General features: G+C 39.1%; 1 protein-coding gene across 2 annotated transcripts in view; it reads right to left on the reverse strand.

Moving 5' to 3' along the window:
• Positions 1-21,476, reverse strand: part of KPNA3 (karyopherin subunit alpha 3) — a 92,117-nt gene that overhangs the window by 59,147 nt on the left and 11,494 nt on the right. Inside the window, exon 1 of one of the 2 annotated variants that reach the window (XM_065902024.1) lies at positions 16,779-16,877. The exons of the other annotated variant lie outside the window; for it this stretch is intronic. The gene's annotated coding sequence lies outside the window, so the exon portion shown is untranslated. Of the gene's footprint in view, positions 1-16,778; positions 16,878-21,476 lie in introns of those variants that run through there. 2 annotated transcript variants of the gene reach the window in all.

The raw sequence follows: 21,476 nt of genomic DNA on the forward strand, positions 1-21,476 counted from the left end.
ATATGATATTACAATTATCTCAAAATCAAAGTCAATTTTTTTAAACCTTTAAAGGGAATTCCCTGGTGGTACAGTGGTTAGGACTGCATGCTTACACTGTTGAGGGAGTGAGTTAGACTCCTGGTCCAGGAACTAAGATCGCATAAGCTATGCGGTACAGCCACAAACTACCAAAAAAAAAAGGATCAATTGACAAAGACAACTAAAAAATAAAAAGATATATTTTACATCAGATGCTGAGGAGGAGGGGAAGAAATCATAATCAATTTCCAAACTGCACATAACAGGGAATCAACAGATAATAACTAAAAGAGAAGGAACCAAATAAAGCTAAGTAGACACCATGACAAAAACACAAACCTTCTATAAAATATCAAAAAGTATACTGAACGAATCACCTAGGACTATTTCACAAGTAAGTATACAGGAACAGGGAAGAAATAAGGCAGATAGCTCAAGGCAACCAGGCTACATTTGACTTCAGAATGTACGAAAATGAATTATATATGTGAATGACAAAATGAAAACTTCAATAAAAGTAATAAGAAAAAAATCATGAAGCTAAATGTGCATCCAGTTAGTGGCATAGTCACACTATCTCCTGTAACCTTCAACACAGTAATTTGTATATCCCCAGTCAACTCTAAAATGTACTCGTATAATTAACACTTTACTAAAATTTTGCCTTTTTAAAAACACAGGCCCTATAAGACATATGGTTTACATATAATTCCATGCAGTTTTAGAGCCATCAGAAAGCCTCTATCAACTCCAGGTTACAGATCTCTATAATAAAAGTAAGTAATTTCAGAAAAGGACAGGAAGGGAACTTGGGGGTTAATGGAAGTAGACTAAAACTAAATTTTTGTGATGGCTGCACAACTGAAAAATTTACTAAAAATCAAACTCTATACTAACAGTAAGTAAATTATACTGTATATAAACCATACTAACATAAACCTGTTTTTAAAATCCTCTGCAATACAGCTATTTATATACTTCCTCCTTCTAAATACAGTAATTGAAGCAAATGTATAAATTTTATTTGGGGAGGAGGTAGGGGACTACATAAGGATATAAAACTGACCTGTCAAGTAGTGATAAAACTAGAAAAAAATAGCTCTGGGACAATAATAGCTAATTTTGCCACCAACTGAGTCATCAATGTTTCAAGGTATTCATGACAAAGTTGACTTCTGAAAAGCAATGGAAGCCTCGAGCGGTGAAATTGGTATCTTCAATGAGTTGAAGGAACATTAACTTCAAACTCAGAATTCTTACAAAGAAGGAATTGTAGAATTCAAATACACCACTTCACAATTAACAAGTTAATGGATCTAGGCAGTGATCATCAACAGTTGCTAATATTAGGAAATGAAATAACCCAGCACTGTTGTTTGTTGCTCAGTCGTGAACTCGGGTTCAACTCTTTGCGACCCCATGAAATGCAGCACACCAGGCTTTCCTGCCCTTCACTATACATCACCTAATAAAAATTATGAGCTTCCCTGCAGGAAAAAGGTAGCTCAGTCGGTAAAGAATCTGCCTCCAGTGCAAGAGACCCAGACCCAGGTTCGATTCCTGGGTTGGGAAGATCCCGTGAAGAAGGAAATGGCAACCCACTCCGGTATTCTTGCCTGGAAAATCTCATGGACAGAGGAGCCTGGCGGGCTGTAGTCCATGGGGTTGCAAGAGTCCGACACGACTAAGTGAATAAACCCACCACCACCACCAGCTGGTGGCTCGGTGAAGAATCCACCTACCAATGCAGGAGATGCAGGTTTAATCCCTGGGTCGGAAAGATCCCCTGGAGAGGAAACAGCAACCCACTCCAGTATTCTTGCCTGGGAAATCCCATGGACAGAGGAGCCTGGTAGGCTATAGTCCATGGGGTTAGACATGACTTAGTAACTAAAGAACAGCAACAATAAAAATTATGTATTATCCAAGAAAGTGAAAAGCCAACCCATAAAATGAGAGAGAAGATTTGCAAATTATATACCTGATAAGGGACATGTATCTAGAATAAATAAGTGTTAGTCGCTCAGTTATGCCCGACTCTTTGTGACCCCATGGACTGCAGCCCACCAGGGTCCTCTGTCCATGATTTTCCAGGCAAGGACACTGGAGTGGGTTGCCATTTCCTTCTCTAGGGGATCTTCCCAACCCAGGGATCAAACCCGGGTCTCCTGCACTGCAGGCAAATTCTTTACCAACTGAGCCATGAGGGAAGCCCAGAATGGACCCATACAATTCAATAAGACAACACAATTTTAAAGTAAGCAAAGGATCTGAATAAACAGTTTTCCAAAGAAGATAAACAAACAGCCAATAAGTACAGGAAAAGATGCTCAACATAATTAGCTATCAGAGAAATAGAAAACAAAATCACGAGATACTCATTAAAATGGATAAAACAAAGAAGACAGATAAGTACTAGTGAGAATGTAGAGAAATTAAAACTCTCACATTCTGCTGGTGGGATTGCACAATAGTCTGAGAAACAGTCTGGGAGTTTCTCAAAAATTTAAACACTGAGTCACATGATTTAGCAACTGTACTCCAAGTACAGTTATATACTCAAGAGATATGAAAGCATATGCCTGCACAAAACTTGCACCAGAATGTTCACAGCAACTCAATCCACAATAGCCAAAACGTGGAAATAACTTAAGTGCCCCACAAATGGATACATATAATGTGGTATACCCATACAATGGAAAATCATTCAGCAATAAAAAGGAATTACTTACTAACATATACTAAAAACATGAATGAACCTTGAAAACATGCTGAATGAAATTAAGTCAGTCACAAAAGACCACATACTATATGATTTCATTTATATAAATGTCCTGAATAGGCAAATCTATGGAGATGGAAAGCAGATTAGTTGAAGGGGGGTGGAGAATGGAGAATGACTCCTAAAGGTCATATTATTTCTTTTCATGGTAATGAAAATATTCTGAAATTGGGTATGGAGATGGCTGTACAACTTTTAGTTTTAGTATGAATATGCTAAAAACCACCGAGCAGATGTGAAAATGTACGTAAATTGTATCTCAAGATCTTTCTTTTGCAGTATATAATACCACATACAAATCAATCTTTGCAAATAAATTAATAAACAAAACATACCAAGTCTTTACATTTAACAACCAATTTACAGGAAATGAAAAGAACAGAAGGACATACTGAACATCAAGAAGTTGCAACCAGCAAAATTCAGGATAAATAACTCCATTTCTCAAACAACAAGCAACAAGGCAAAGGGGGAGGGGGCAGTGGCTTGAGAAATGGAGCAGGAACCTACAGATTGGAGATTTAAGAGACATGTCAACCAATCACAGAACATAGAACTTACAAGAATACTGATCCAAACAAACTATAATGTAGTCATGTACAGATGTGAGAGAATTGGACCATAAAGAAGGCTGAGTGCTGAAGAACTGATACTTTCAAACTGTGGTGCTGGAGAAGACTCTTGACAGTTCCGTGGACAGTAAGTAGATCAAACCAGTCCATCCTAAAGGAAATCAACCTCGAATATTCATTGAAAGGACTGATGCTGAAGCTGAGGCTCCAATACTTTGAACACCTGATGCAAAGAGCCAACCCGCTGGAAAAGATGCTGATGCTGGGAAAGACTGAGGATAGGAGCAGAAGCGGGCAACAAAGGATGAGATGGTTGGATGGCATTACTGATTCAATGGACTTCAGTTTGAGCAAACTCAGGGACATAGTGAAGAACAGGGAAGCCTGGAGAGCTGCAGTTCATGAGGTCACAGAGTCAGACACGACTTAGTAACTGAACAACAGCACTACACACATTAAAACGTGTGCATGTATGTTACATATAAAACACAGCTGGGAAATCTGAACACTGGATATTTAAATAAAGTTACTTCTATTAATTATGTTTAGCTGTAATTTTACATTTTTTTAACTTTTCAAGATAAAAAAGTATATACAGATTAAAGCAGAAAATAAATTCACCAAAAGAAGAGATCCCTCAAATAAACGCAAACATACATGGAGACTTGATATGATAGAGATGGTATTGCAGACTACTGATAAAAAAGGCCATTTAATAAATGGTCCTGAGCCAAATAATTATCCATGTGGGGGAAAAAAAAGAAACTGGATGCCTACTATATCACCATACAGAAAAATCAATTCCAGATGGTTTGAAAATTTATAAAATCAACACTTTAAGTTTTTAAAGAAAAATAGCTTTACAATCCCTGGGAGGAGAAAAGTTTAAGTAGAACACAAAAATGCTAAAATCTAAAAAATAACTCCATTAAAATTTAGTATTTCTGGTCTTTGAAAGATGTCACACAGAAAGTGAAAAGAGAAGCCAAACTGGAAAGAAACCTGAAGTATGAATACTAAACAATAAACATCCAGAATATACAAAGTACTCATATATCACTAAGGAAAGACAACAGACAAAACAGGAGAAAGACAAGGCATTTCACAGATGATAAAACAACAGTCAACATGAAACGATGGTCAACCTCATCACGTAGGAAGATACAAACTAAGAGTATAGTGAGATACCTTTCTGCACTTAAGACTGCCAAAACGTCAGTAGGTATTATATCACCAAGTGTTCATGAAGATATAGAGCAACTGGTGAGTTGGCACAATCATTTTTGGGAGAAAATCTGGCATTTTAAAAATATGGTAAAGATGAAAATTACTCAAGTACACAACAATTCTATTCCAAGGTATAAACCCTACAGAAGCTCTTGCAAATACTCATCATGAGATAAATATAAGTGGCTTCTGGCATCACTGGTTTATAATAGCAAGAAACAAAAATACTGAAAGCAACTCAAATGTTCATTAAAAGGAAAATAAATGAATTGTGAGGCAATCATTACTCAGCAGTGAGGATGAATGAACTACAGCTACACAAATGAATCTAGAACCGTTAACATTACATGAACAAAACAACTAAAATTTTTTATTTTCCACATTATACAGTATGAATATTTCATATTATAAAGAAAGCAAGCAAAATTAAATACTATGTTATTTCAGGATACAGACATGCATGGTAATCAGGAAAAGTAAAGTAATGATTTACACACATTTATGACAGTGGATTACTTTGTGTGTGTGTGTGTGTGTGTGTGTGTGTGTGCGCGTGCGCGCGCGTGCACGCACGCATGTAATGAAATACATGCTCGGGCTCTGGAGTCACACATGCACTTTCATTACAACACAGAGGCCCAAAGTCCAGGGTACAAGTCCCTCAGCCCAGTCATGGGCAATACAGTGACAGAAGAATTAAACAAGAATGTCACTACTTAGAGTGTGGATTTACTTCTGATAGAAAGCTAGGGATGTAATCAGAGAGTTAGCTTCTGTTTCTAGTTCTGAAACTTAGTACTGGATTCACAGATATTTGTTTTATTATTTCTTCAAAACATATCTACATTATCTATTTTTGTATATCAAACGCTACACAATTTTTTAAATGTTTAAAGGAAGGAAAATAGCACTACTGATATACAACCAAGCATTGTGAACTGTCAACAGCTGTGATCCCAACATTTTGCTTCCCATTTCACTTGTTACCAGTAGAATCAACACATCAAACTGCAGTCACACAAAGTATGAAAGTGAAAAGTGAAAGTAAAGTCGCTCAAGTCATGTCCGACTCTTTGTGACCCCATGAACTGTAGGCTACCAGGCTCCTCTGTCCATGGGATTTTTCAGGCAAGAGTACTGGAGTGGGTTGCCATTTCCTTCTCCAGAGGATCTTTCTGACCCAGGGACTGAACTCAGGTCTCCCACATTGTAGGCAGATGCTTTACCATCTGAACCACCAGGAACTGTGTAATGCTAATAAATCCGCATCAGATTTCAATCCTCAGAATGTGATCCAGAAAACAGTGACAATCTCAGTATCATTTTAAGGCTAATTCAAATTCTAACTTACCTTCTGATACGATGCTCTGCTCTGGGTTAGTAGCTCTCAAATTTTTAGCCTTCAGTAAAATAAACTAGCTTTGTTAAAACACAAACTGGGACTTCCTTGGTGGCCCAGTGGTCGGGAATCTGCCTGCCTATGCAGGAGACAGGGGTTCGATCCTGGTCTGGGAAGATTCCACAAGCCTTGGGGTAACCAAGCCCCTGCACCACCATTACTGAAGCCCTTAGGCCCTAGAGCCCGTGCTCTGCAACAAGAGACGCCACCACAATCAGAAACCTGCACACCGCAACTATGCAGTAGCCCCTGTGCACTGCACCTGAGTGCCACAATGAAGACTCAGCGAGGCCAGAAAAAAACAAAAAAACCCCCAACAGACTGCTGGGCTCTGCTCCCAGATTTCTCAAGCAGCAGGGCTGGGGTAAGGGTTAAGAATTTGTTTCCAGCAAGATCCCAGATAACACTGATGCTGCTGGAACCACACTCTTAACCACTGCTCTTGGTTAACTCTTTCATAAAACAGCCAACAAAATTATCACTAAATTAGAAAGCATCCATATTATACCAAACAATTCTCCTCTTAAGGTTTCATGTAAATTATTCAACACACACTGAATACATATTATACAAATTACATTAGAGCACTATCCTCTAATGGCACAGCACAGTGGTCAGAAACATCTGCTCTGGAGTCAGTGGTCTACGTTTAAATTCAGGCTCCCCCACGCAAACTGGATGATATTTTTGAAATGTTACTGGCCTCTCCATCTTAGCTTCTTTATCTATAAAATGATAACAATGCCTCATAGGATTACATCGACAAATGAGTCAAGTTCATGTTAAAAGTTTACATAATGGGGACAGTGCCTGGAACAGAGAGCCCACAAAGAACATTAGCTATCATCATTATTAAAGATGTCCCCATGTTCCACATGTATCAGAGTCAATGTCTCATCTATCTCCACACACTTCAAGACCACTGCTTCCATGGAGCTGTGGAAAAGAACTTAAACCATTTAACCATATCACTTTGTGCCCATTTTCATTTCTATCACCAGCGCCCTTATAATCAGCAAAGACTAGAAGCTGGTTTAGTTTTCCTCTCCAAACCAAGTCCTGACCATATCCCTGGTATCTTCAACAATCTTTCTAACAGCCTGTTCCTGATGCTCACCAGTTCTTTTTTCTAAGTTTCCAGCAATCCTTTCATCAAGAACCAGCCACAGATCTGCCAGTTCAATTAGGATAAATTTTGGATGCTCTACACTTCATTCATAAACTCTGGAATATTCAACATTTTAATATGAAATAGGTAGACTTTCCCTTAAACACTATGTACACTGACCTCTAATTTGAAGAATCTCTGACCCTAGCAGCAAAACACTCCAAAGATTCAATTAACGCACTAGACAACTTACCGTTAATTAATCACTGGACAGACTGACCTAGATCCACAAAGATTACTTGAGACCCTCAGCCCTTGATTTTCTCCCACTTTATTAACCCCTTCCTGTTTTGCTTCCTTCTTACATAGTCCTCATACTTCAACACTTCTGCCCCCTGTATTTCTATCCTGTTGCTCTGATAAAAAGCTAACTTTGACTCACTTCAAGTCTTACTCCAAAAGCCAGGCTAGTAAGTGCTGCAAGAGAAAAAAACAAAACAAAAACAAACCTCAGCCTCCAATATGGGTATTACCAATTCCAGGTCTCTAATCTCAGTTAAACTCTCAATGCTTGCTGTTTGGTTAGTTTTCCAGCCTTCCTTAGGTAGGTTTTGCACAAAAAAGCTACTGTTCACAAGCCCCCTTTTCCATATTCTCCTTCCTCTCTGAAGAAAACCAGGCCCTCTATTTATTAAGAAAACAGGAACCATGAGATGGTAGCAATTCTCTCAACTTCCTATCATGCACTACACCTCCAAATCTCAATTCCATCCCCAATCAACTGCATCCTCGAACATTCTTCTTTCCTTTCATCCTATCACAACCACAGGGTCTTTCTTCATCAGTTACCCCCTTGTCCATTTTTCCAAGCTCTATTTTTCATCATCATGAATTTGCTCAAGTCTCTCTCATCTTATTTGAAAAAAGACAAAAGCTCTTCCTCAATCTACATTTTCTTTTGACTACTGTCTTCCTTTAGCCAAAATTCTTGAAGGAACAGTCTACAGTGTTTTCCACTTCTTCACTCCATTCACTTAGCCAGCTTCCAAAAAACTTCATTAACCCTGCTTTTGCAAACATCATCAGCAATCTTCTATTCATGAAACAAATCCGCTGTAGCATCTTTGCAGGAGTACACTGCTATCCAATCATTCTTATTTCCTTGACTTCCATGCCATCCTCCTCCGTGGCCTTCTTCCTTTGTCCATCTATGTTGTTCTCCCTTTAGGCTCTGTCTACAACCTTGCAGGCCATTCATCTACTTCCTCTACAAACCCCTTCTAGAATACTATATTTCCATGGCTTCAATTACCAACTTTATATTATTAACTCTGAATCATCTGGGTTTGTTTACTGATGAATTCTGACACGCATGGTATGTAACTTTTCAGCAAGGTTATAAGCATTTGTATTAGGAAACATCCAGTTAATCTTTACAGGAAAATGTTTTTGTCTGGTGTTTAAAATAGTACAGTATATTGTTCTGCCTACCTGCATGCAGTCTAGTTTCCACAGTGGAACCATTGTTCCTTTGGTGGTGGTTGTTACAACAACATTGAGATATCATTCACACGCCCATAACTGAGCCACTTAAAGTGTACAAATTCAACAGTTTTTAGTACAATCAGAGTTGTGCAACCATCACCAAAATCAAATTTAGAGAATTTTCTTTTTAAAAAAAAATTTTGGCCACACCATGTGGCCCACAGGACCTTAGTTACCTGATCAGGGATTGAACCCATGCCCTCTGTAGTGGAAGCACAGAGTTTTAACTAATGGACCACCAGGGAAGTCCCTAGAGTATTTTCATCACCACAAAAAGAAACCTTATTTCCCTTAGCAGTCACCTCCTGATTCTACCCAACTGTCACCTCAGTCCTTTGCAACATTAACCTGTTCTTGCCTCTAAAGACTTGTCTCTTCTGGAATACACACAGAATCTTCTGGAATATAAATGGTCATATAAATGGAATTACACAGTATATGCTTTTTTTTTGGTGAGTGGTTTCTCCAGTTACCATAATGTTTTCAAGGTTTACTTACGTTGTTTCCTTTTATCAATACTTCTTTCCTTTTGTTGCCGAATAACATTTCATTGTAAGGATATACTCCACATTTTATTTATCCACTCATTAGCTGATAAGACATTTGGATTATTTCTACTCCCTCCAGTATTCTGGCCTGGAGAATTCCATGAACTGTATAGTCCATGGGATTGCCAAGAGTTGGACACAACTGAGCGACTTTCACTACTATTTTACTATTTTTTAAAATTATATTTATATATATATATAATTTTTTACTATTACGAGTAAGTTTTGTGGAGAAACATGTTTTTATTTCTTTGAAGTATGGAACTGCTGGATCATACTGTAACTCAATGTTTATAACCTTTAGAGGCTGCCAAACTGTTTTCTACAGCAGTTGTAAGAGAGAGTGTCAGTCGCTCAGTCGTGTCCAACTCTTTGTGACTGCATGGACTGTAGCCTGCTAGGCTCTTCTGTCCATGGACTTTTCCAAGCAAGAGTACTGGAGTACGTAGCCATTCCCTTCACCAGAGGATCTTCCTGAACCAGGGTTGGAATCCTCATCTTCTGCATTACAGGCAGATTCTTTACCATCTGAGCCATTAGGGAAGCCAAATTTGCAATCCCAACAGTGATGAGGGTTTCCATTTCAGCATGTTCTCAACTACATTTGTTATAATCTGCTTTTATTATTTTAGCCATCCTAGTGGGTTTCATGAAGTGGCATATCACTGTGACCCATGATGTTTAGCATGTTTTTGCTTACTGGCCACATTTCCTTTGGAGAAATGTCTATTCAAGTCTATTGTCTACTTTTGAATTGGGCTGGTGTTTTATTATTGAGTTTTAAGAGTGCTTTATATGTTCTTGATTTAAGTCCCTTATCAGAGAGGATTTGCATGCAAATACTTTCTTTCATTCTGTGGGCTTCTTTTCATTCTTGATCATCTCCCTTGAAGCATAAATATTTAATTTTAATGAAGTTCAGTTTATTTATTTTTTATGTGGTTGCTTGTTCTTTTGATGCTGTCATCAAGAAACTAATGCCCAATCTAAAGTCACAAAGGTTTACACCTACCTTTGTTCTCCTAAAGTTTTTTTAATATGTTAGTTCTTACATAAAGGTCTTTGATCCACCTAAGTTAAGAGTGTGAGGCAGAGGCCTAACTTCATTCCTTGATTTGAGGATATCCAGCTCAGCTGTCCCAAAATTTTTTGTTGAAAAGACCGTTTTCCCACCTGTTGAACAGCACTGGCACCCTTGCTGAAAACCAGTTTACTGTAAATGTAAGTTTATTGCTGGATTCTAAATTATATTCCACTGATCTGTATGTTTTTCCTTATACCAGTACCACACAGTCTTAATTAATGAACCAGTACTCTGACTGATCAATTGTTAAAACAATACTACTAACATTGGAGAAGAGAATGGCAACCCACTCCAGTATTCTTGTCTGGAAAATCCCATGGACGGAGGAGCCTGGTAGGCTATAGTCCATGGGGTCACAAAGAGTCGGACACGACTTCACTTTCACTTTCACTAATCATATGTGAAGACCTCATTTCAAGGATAATCCCCCAGGAAAACATCAGATTAATTTAAAATAACATTAAAAACTATTCTCATCAGCTGAGACAGTTTATATGCACAACTAAATTTTTTTTAAGCTGCTACCCATGAGAAATGAATAAAATGTATGATGGGGGCAGGGAGGGAATATGTGAAAGGAGGCTTACTTTCAGAGAAGGAAAGGCGGCCAACAAAGACAGTAAATTTCAATGTCAGACTTGAGTCATCACTTCAACTATAGTTCCCTTTAGCCAGCATCCTTTAAATAAACCACTGTGTTAGGAAATAAACAGATTTTGGTATATTCTGCAAGTCCAACAACCCTGGGAAATGAAGCAGCTTAAAACTTTAATTCCAGATCTCTCTCCTGAGCTGAGAGTCTTCTGGATCACTTCAGCAAACACCCCACAAATTCCTTAGCATATTCAGAACAGAGATCATCATTTTCCTCACTGATCTTGCTTCATCTACTGTTTTTACCTTATCTGTAAACAACAGTACTCTTTTAAAAGTGGGATATTAAAACTACTTCAAAAAGTGGTTCTGAGAATTAAATGAGATAAACATTAACAGAAGAATCTGGCACAGTTTGTATCAAGAAGTAAGCAGTCATCTTTGTCTTCTTTCCCTTTTCAATAGGTTGTAATAAGCATTTCCAATTTTAAATCCTGCCACTTCTGTCCACTGAGTACCTAATTCACTGATTTTTTTTTTCCTCTTTCATTTCTAGTTACATTAAGTCCTTTTCAAGTATGCCTGATCTACTCTGGTAGTATCTTGGGTTTTCTTCCTAATGCTTCTGATTCTTCCTGATATGATTCATTCATTTAAAAATATTTATTTTACAGTCTTTCTCTGATACCTCTATTACTGAATTTCTTAGGAGATTTAAGACTATTTTTGGTATCTGCACATTACCAGTAATAGATTTATTCCCTCATGTGCTTTATAACTTTGGAATAAAAGGACTTCCCTGTTTCTTTCCTGTCTAGAGGGAGTGCTCAAAATTGGAAATATTTCATCTTTCTCTAATAGTAATTAAAAACAAACTACTTAGAATTTAAATACCAGCACATAAAATTTTCTTCATGGTGAAATGCCATTAATAGCTCCTTGCATGTATGCTGGAAAAGAACAACTTCCAGGCTGAATGTAGGTTGGCTCCCTAGCTGCAGAGAAACCATAAATTCTGATACATATTTTATCCCACCAAAAGACAATACTCCAGCTTAGAAGAGTGCTGGTATGGTCTGTTCTTTAATCTTTTCTTATTCTTTAAATAGCTAACCAATACTGTTATATAGCCAAAGACACATTACTGAAGTTTACTAGGCAGAGGAACTGAGTAAGAAGAGTAGGAAGGTGGTGAATCTTTCTTAAGATCCCTAAAATACCCTTGAGACACCAGGTATCTTCTACTTCACTAACAAAAAAACAAAACAAGCAACAAGTAACTGTACTCTTGAAAGTCTGCAGCACCAAAACTATCCCTTTGTTACCATATCTTAGTCCCTTTCACTAATAAGAAAGTTGGGACCCCAATTTCTCCTCTTTAATATGGGAGGTTGTATTTCAAGTCAAACTAGCCCCCAAAATCTACAGTTCTATCCTGAATTCAACAGTTCCAGGCAGTCACAACGAGGGCGTAACACCTAGGAGTGGGTGTCCAGATGCCTGCTTTCTTCCAGGTTGTAAGTTCAGAATTTTCTCTTCTGCTTCCTTCTCCCTTGTCTGCCTCTTACTGGAAGGGCGCTCTGGACTTCCTCTCAAGGCTGTCCCTACCATAAGCAAATCTGCCCAACTTCCCTTCCTCCAAGTACTTGTCCTGCTGAGAGGAGTATAGTTTTGTCAGAAATAGGTCCAATGCCTAGTATGTTTACCAGAAGAAAAGTAAAGTATATGGAGGGATACTGATTTTGGTCACATTTATTTAAAGTGTGGCCATGACCACAAACATCAAATCTTCACTTAATGCCATCATGTTCATAAATACAAAGCTGAGGATTAAAAGCCTGGTAGGGCCCCCTAATCACTGCATAGAACTAGTAGCTGGTTTACTAGAAGATTCTGTCTGCACTGGTACCTAATATCATTTATCCAGAATGTGTTCTTATTATGAAACTATTCTAGCTGTTTTTACAAAAGCAAAACTATATACCAAAGAACTTCTTACCAGAAGAGGAGCAGTAAGTAATCTGAAAGAGTGCTTCCCAGCCTCCTTCACATTATGGCACGTACACCCCCATACAAGCGCGCGCGCACACACACACACACATACACACACACACACATCTGTAAAGCACTGAGATAAAGGGACAAGACCACAAAGGCTCCGCCACCCAGACACACACACACACACACACACACCCATAAAGCACAGAGATAAAGGGACAAGACCACAAGGGCTCTGCCACCCAGACACACACACACACACACACACACCCGTAAAGCACAGAGATAAAGGGACAAGACCACAAGGGCTCTGCCACCCAGACACACACACACACACACACCCCGTAAAGCACAGAGATAAAGGGACAAGACCACAAGGGCTCTGCCACCCAGACACACACACACACACACACCCGTAAAGCACAGAGATAAAGGGACAAGACCACAAGGGCTCTGCCACCCAGACACACACCCACACACACACACACACACCCAGACACACACACACACCCAGACACACACACACACACACACACACACACACCCAGACACACACACACACACACACCTGTAAAGCACAGAGATAAAGGGACAAGACCACATGGGCTCTGCCACCCAGACCCCTAGCTGGCCACCCCTAGGACAACACAACAGATGAGAAACACGGATAGAACAGGCCTCCACACTGACACTCTGGGTCACTGAAATAAACCAGAGGGAAGGTCATACGTGCACTGTCATCAAGAAATTAGCTTAATTTAAAAACCTCTTTCTGCTAAACATATACCTAACCTACGCATCCCCACCATGAAGTTCTGTCAAATCTTTTAAGGCCAGCATTCACTTGTTCCTCCTGTGTACCCAAACCACCTTTACTTTTACTAAACAATCACAATCTTATAGTTACCAACAGCTGCATTTATTTCTTAGATTAAATTCCCCTTGAAGGCAGAGAACTTGTTTCATTCAGTTTTACTTCCCTCTACTCCAACAATACCAAAAAAAAAAAAAAAGAAAGTATGGCTTCCATGGAGGTCCAGTGGTTAAGAATCCACCTGCCAAGGCAGGAGACATGGGTTAGATCTCTGGTCTGGGAAGATCCCACATGCCTAGGAGCAACTAAGCCTGTGCATTGTAACGACTGAGCTGGTGCCCTAAAGCCGATGCTCTGCGACGAGAAGCCCTCGAGCAGCAACTGGAGAGTAGCCCCTGCTTGCCCAAACTAGAGAAAGCCTGAGTACAGCCATAAACAAATAAATCTTTTTTAGAACTGCTTTTAGAAGGTAGTTTGAATAACTATCCCCTGGAGAAGGGAAAGGCTACCCACTCCAGTATTATGGCCTGGAGAATTCCAAGGACTGAGTGACTTTCACTTTTGAATAACTAACATTAAATTTCAACTTGTGTTGAGTCATATTCACTGACAATGCTGTTTGCACTTCACCATAATCAGTGTATGGTCCAGGTACTTTCTCCCTCTGTATTCCAAAATTTGATTAATTTAGCTCAACACTCTCAATTATCCTACTTTTCCAAAGTTTCAAAGGATACACAAAAATGTTAGTTTGCGTGAGCCCTATATTCATAAAACTTAGAAAACAAAAGAAAATGTTCATTTATTATGGAACTCTTAACATCCAAGTATCAACTCTTTTATTCCAATCAAAAACAATGTTCCCAGAATTCACACAATACTGAAAATACTGCTGCTACCAGCCACAGACCACAACAGTAACTTTAAATTGTTCGTGGAGATTAGGAAGCACTTTAAATTGTCACTCATACCAAAGGATTTTGGGCAATGAGAATTTATTCTCATACAAGAATGAATGTGCATTTTATTATTAAACAGTATGAGCGCCTTAATATTTAGAATCATGATTTATGTTTCATTTTCTCCTTTAAAATGTATTTAATTTTTAATAGTAAGTAGAATATACTTAGTAACAAGTGAATAATTAACTACTAATACAAATTAGTACACAAATTAATGTCACACAGCACCATTCCCAAAATATTCTACTTCCTATGTTTTTGTCTAAAACACCAGTTGCTAGTTATTAAAAATTTATTTTTGCAAAGTTTAAAAAGAAAAAAGGTCTCAATAAATATTCCTAACTATACATTATTCCAAAACTAAGATATACATATACATGACACTCACAGAACTAGATTCAAGTTAACAGAATTAGTTCAAATTTATAAGAAGATACCACAGTCCATGTATAGTATAGTACAGTCCATGGCTCTCTGCTACACAGATTAATATCATGCAATATCTAGCATCTAGGCTGTTTATCATCTGTGTATGCATCTGTACTGTCTATATACAGACCAACACTTAGCCAACATGATCATCCTTTTCAGGCTACCTACTTTTTCCTGCACATCTGAATTTTTGAGAGGAACTTATAGATGTACTGTGCAACCTAATTATTTCAATGCCTGTCCAGCTACCTTCCTCCATACTCTGTTCAGGTTTCTATCTCGGTCTCTCTACTGCTATCCTAACTAAAGAAAAATGACAACAGTGTCAACCCGACTTATCCTCTGGAAACACTGCAAAGATGTTTGGAATACTGGATTTTTACCTCTGCAATTCTGAGATAGGGAATGCAAAGAGTGAGCATACACTATTCCAACAAAGAAAAGGGCCATAACCCCAGTTCACTGCTGTCCCACTTGACTCTCTGTGATTTAATGCTTCTATATTTAATAAGAAAACTTCTGTGCGTGTGTGTGTGTTTGTAGTCAAGGAATAATAAATCAGAATACATCAAAGGCTATTTCAGAGACACAAAGTGTTTCAACATCTTTCTTATAATGTATAGATGCATTAGAGTCATTTTCATTTTAAAGAAAATTCACTATTAAAATACTGAAAATATGAAAAAGCCTTTCTTTCCATAAAGTTTCCTCATTTCATAATAATCTATATACCATCTTTGGAAGTTAAAAGTTAATACCTGCTATTATCAACCTATTTTAAGACAGACAGGATTATTCCTCTACTTTTCTTTTTATTTGAAAAGAAGAAAAAAAAGTATTAAAAATATGACTAATTTCCTGTGTCACATCCCAACCCCAAACAACTGACCAAGAAGGTTCCTTCTGGTCTATAAATCTGTGGTATAATACTGGATATTTTAACTTTGAAATTTCATATCAAAAGTGTGGTTTTTTGTTTTTGTTTTTTTTTTAAGTGTGTTTTTAACTGAGTATATAATCATTATTCTGGGCTCTTTAAGTATAATAATATATCTGACTATGATATGGTGGTTTTACAACATGAAATATACAGTTGGTATATACCTACTGTTCCTGGTATACAGAGTTCCTAAAACTCTTGGAATTTACTAAGTAAAGAGCATTAAGTGGGCTTCCCAGGTGGCGCTACTGGTAAAGAACCTGCTTGGCAATGCAGGAGACAAGAGAGATGGGGGTTCGATCCCTGGGTCAGAAGATTCCCTGGAGAAGGGCAAGGCAACCCACTCTAGTGTTCCTGTCTGGAGAATCCCATGGACAGAGGAGCCTGGAGGGCTACAGCCCATACAGTCACAAACTGAATGGACACGACTGAAGACTGAAGAGAGCAGTAAAGGTGTCTTTAGTTATATTAATGAGGCACAGGTAACCTAAGGTTGAGGGTTGGGTGCCAGACCGATGATTAGAGGGTTGGAACTTTTAGCCACACCCCCCAAACTCCAGGGAGGGTAGAGGGGCTGGAGATCCAGTACCATCATCAATGGTCCATGATTTTATCAGTCATGTTCTCATAAAAAAGCCAGGGTCTGGAGAGCTTCCAGGCTGGTGAACACATGGGGAGCTGGAGACCCGTGTGCTCTGAGAGACCACGGAAGTTCTGCTCCTTCCCCCAGACATTCCCAACACGTCTCTTACCTTTGGCTGTTCCTGAGTTATATCTTCTCACATGAAACCAATAATCTAGTAAGTAAAATGTTTTTCTGGGTTCTGTATGCCAAAGTATTCCAACACAAGTTTTGTGGCCAGGTGATTAGAGAACAGGCAGGGATGAGGATGGGGAGCAGTCTTGTACTAAATCAATGACCCACGGAAACTGGAAGTGAAAGTGAAGTGAAAGTGTTAGTTACTCAGTTGTGCCAGATTTTGCAACTTCATGGACTGTAGCCCACCAGGCTCCCCTGTCCATGGAATTCTTCAGACAAGAACACTGGAATGGGTAGCTATTCTCCAGAGGATCTTCCCAACCCAGGGGTCAAACCCAGGTCTCCTGCATTGCAGGCAGATTCTTTACCCTCTGAGCCACCAAGGAAGACCATGGAATCTGAGGCTATCTCCAGGTAGGTGGCATCAGAGCTTTGTTGAACTCTAGGACACCCAGCTGGTAGGGGAGAACTGATCTCTGGTTCCTCTGCCTTTTTTAAACCCAGCTTGAACATCTGAAAGTTCATAGTTCATGTACTGTTGAAGCCTGCCTCAGAGAATTTTGAGCATTACTTTGCTAGCGTGTGAGATGGGTGCAATTGTGTGGTAGTTTGAGCATTCTTTGGCATTGCCTTTCTTTGGGATTGGAATGAAAACTGACCTTTTCCAGTCCTGTGGCCACTGCTGAGTTTTCCAGATTTGCTGGCATATTGAATGCAGCACTTTGACAGCATCATCTTTTAGGATTTGAAATAGCTCAACGGGAATTCCGTCACCTCCACTAGCCTTGTTCGTAGTGATGCTTCCTAAGGCCCACTTGACTTCACATTCCAGGATGTCTGGCTCTAGGTGAGTGATCACACCATTGTGGTTATCTGGGTCATTAAGATCTTTCTGTACAGTTCTTCTGTGTATTCTTGCCACCTCTTCTTAATCTCTTCTGTTTCTGTTAGGTCCATGTCATTTCTGTCCTTTATTGAGCCCATCTCTGCATGAAATGTTCCCTTAGTAGCTCAAATTTTCTTGAAGAGATCTCTAGTCTTTCCCATTCTATTGTTTTCCTCTATTTCTTGGCATTGTTCACTAAAGAAGGCTTTCTTATCTCACTTTGCTATTCTCTGGAACTCTGCATTCAGATGGGTATATCTTTCCCTTTCTCCTTAGCCTTTCGCTTCTCTTCTTTTCTTAGCTGACTGTAAGACCTCCTCAGACAACCACTTTGCTTCTTGCATTTCTTTTTCTTTGGGATGGTTCTGGTCACTGCCTCCGGTACAATGTTATGAACCTCCACTCATAGTTCTTCAAGCACTCTAACAGATCTAATCCCTTCAATCTATTCATCACCTCTACGTATAATCATAAGGGATGTGACTTAGGTCATAGCTGAATGGCCTAGTGATTTTCCCTACTTTCTTCAATTTAAGCTGAATTTTGCAATAAGGAGTTCATGACCATGTTAAATACTGATAAACAAAACAGAATATCTGGAATTTGCTTCAAAATATTCCAGGGAAGGGTAAAAGTGGGTAAGAATACAAATGAAATAAGACTGGCCAAAAATTATTAACTGTTTTAAGGTAGTATACAGGAGTTCCATAAACTAGTCTACTTTTGTATGTTTTAAAGTTTTCTAAAATACAGATTTTGTTTTTAAGCATGTTGTGTTACCCAAGTACTGGAATCAAAAAACCTGGTTATCGGCTAGGTGAGTAAAACACATTCCTTATTTCTCTACACCCCCAGCTTCCATATCTGTGGGAAAAATGGTTCAGACTCAATTTCGGCATCTTGTTAGTTCAGTTTTTTAATGATTCAAGTGAGTATGATTTCTACACTTTATATTTGGCTTAACTAACAATTCTAACTATAACTCAGGATGCTTTCGTAGCTAAATCTGACACAATCAACTGAAAACTGTTCACAACTGTTACCAAAATACACTATAGTACCATCGGTCTGCCTGGATTCTAAGGGCCAAATGTACTCATTATACTACATTTGCCATTTTACAAAGGGACTTGAGTATTCATGGATTTTGGTATCTCCAGGAGCTCCTAGAACCAATTCCCTGCCAATACCAAGGGATGACTGTACTTAGCTAGGCCTTCATTGCACTCCCCCAAAATCTTTAACCTCAAGTGTCACCTCTCTTAGACTCTATTCTCTGGAGATAACTTGGTCAAAGATAACACAGGCCATCAGGCATAATCTGTTCCACCCCACTGCAGCCCATCCTCACTTCTCTCTCTAGTTCTCCAAGTCCTTTCCAACTGAAAGCCCTTCCAAACCTAACCAAAGTATGTATCTATTACTTCACCTCCTACTGGCTCCCCAGTATGCCAGACTGAATCATTTATTCCTTTTCTAGCTAGTTAGGTCCTTAATCTCTTTTGCTCTGGTGTCCTCCATTTAGCCTACAAACGGTAGCCAATCCCACACTTCTCAACAACTGATCAACAACAAAAATAATTCTTTTACCCATACTGCCTCCTCAAGATGACCTGTAGTCCCTCCTTCCCATGAGCACCAAGTTTCTTAAACTGAGTTTCTACTGACTGATTCTATCTACTATATCAACTCTAACTCACTTCCCACCCTATTATAATCTTGCTCCCAGCCTCCACCACTCTCGGAGTTTTCCACTTAATCACTAGTCTCCAATGACAATGAACAGCTTATTTCCGGTCCTCATCATACCTGTCCTCTGCAGCATCTATCCCTCCTTCGGGAGACTCCTGTCCCCAAAGTTCTGATGCCACACTTTGCTGGAAGTCTCCTGCAGACTCATTCTTCAGTGGCACTTTCACTAGTACTCTAAAATGATGTGGTTCTGGGGTTCTTTCCTTCAAGTCCTCTTTTCTTCTTATCTCTATGAGCCCTTATCTATTAATACATTATCTTAAACACTCTAATCACCATTTCAATTATTTTCCAAATTTTTGCCACATCGTCCTAGAATAGGGGGTAGGCAAACTAGGGCCTGTGAGCCACATCAGCCCCCCACTTAATTTGGTAAATAAGCTTTGTTTCCCCATTGTCTATGGCTGCTTTCATGCTCACAGCAGAGCTGAACACTTGTGACATAAACATTATGGCACTCAAAGCCCAAAGTATTCAGGCTTTTAAAAACATTGTGGCCCTTCACAGAAAAAGTTCACTAACCTCTGTTCTATAAGGTAAATAGTCCTGACAACTTCCTGCCTTTGCCACCCAATGCCAGTGCTATCAGTCAGACAATCCGTCTCTGAGACCCCTGAGAGTTTTCTACCTGTTCCTTCCAAGCTCCGTTCCCATTCTCACCAATCCATCTCCTATGGAACAAACAAAGCAATTCTTCTCAATGCACAAACTCACTTCCCCATGTAAAATTTTCCCCACAATAAAGCCTTTTCACAATCTTGCCGTTGTTTAGTCCCTAAGTCACGACCAACTCTTTTGTGACCCCATGGACTGTAGCCCACCAAGCTCTTCTGTCCATGGAATTCCCCACACAAGAATACTGGAGTGGGTTGCTTCTCCAGGGCATCTTCCCGACCCAGGGATCAAACCTGGGTCTTCAGCACTGGCAGGTGGATTGTACCACTGAGTCACCAGGGAAGCCTTTTTCACAATCTGGCCCCAGCCTATCTTTTCCAGCTTTCTAATCACTCCCCCTGTAAAAAATACTAAATGAGTTTCATTCCCCAGAGCATATGATGGTGCTTTCAGGACCACCCAAGATTTACTACCAAATAACTACACATTTTTCTAGCTTCGGCTTAGGCAGTCATCTCCATGAAGCCTCTTCTGACTCACCTACACTGTTTCCCTACGTGCCCAGTGTATTCTCTATATAATTTCATTATAATAATTTGTTTGCTTTTACACTGTTTTCCGTACTAGTCTTCCTCGACTAGGGACCCTGAGGCAAAGTAGGAGAATGGTCATTAAGGGGCACAGGATTTTCAATTAGGAAATCTAGAACTGAACGCAAGCTCTGCCTCATCCTAGTTGTATCTTCTTAAATGAATTACTTGACTCATTTTCTTCATCTGTATAATGGCAATTTTGTGAGGGTTATTTACGATTATTCTTATAAGCAGAGTCCCCTGTACATAGTAAATGCTCAACAATAATTCATTATCGATATTTTGATTGTTTCATCCCTCACTTAGTTCAGAATTCAGATAACTGCTGACTGAAATAAGTGAAGCAAGCTAGTTCTGCACAGATGATTCTCAGCTACATACTGAGTATTTCCATCTGAACAATGTTTGACTCCCCAAACTCGTTATCCCTACTCCTGAACTGTTTCAGTTAGAGGACCCAATCTGTTAAGGTTTGCCCAGGACTTTCCTGGTCTCAACCCTGAAAGTCCTGTGTCCTGAGAACTCCCTCAGTCCTAACCAAACCAGGACAGTCATCACCTTAAATTAGAGATATGTTGCAAACAATAAAAAAACCAACTTCAGTTAACTTAAGATATAAAAGGGAAGCAAGAAGACACAAGAGAAGTTACTAGAAAAATACAGAAAAATTCAAAGAACCAAAGGAAAAGCTAAAGAATGAGATCTATGAACAAATCAGGATGAAAGCAACTCCAAAGATCTAGGTGGCAGGAATTAATGGAAGATTTCTTCACAATACTTTCTCTAGGATGAATCACTTAGGTCCCAGTACCAGATTTACATGCCAGGGGATAGCATGTGATTG

This window comes from Muntiacus reevesi, chromosome 11 (genome assembly GCF_963930625.1).
Source record: "Muntiacus reevesi chromosome 11, mMunRee1.1, whole genome shotgun sequence".
In the NCBI taxonomy this organism is placed as follows: Eukaryota; Metazoa; Chordata; class Mammalia; order Artiodactyla; family Cervidae; genus Muntiacus; species Muntiacus reevesi.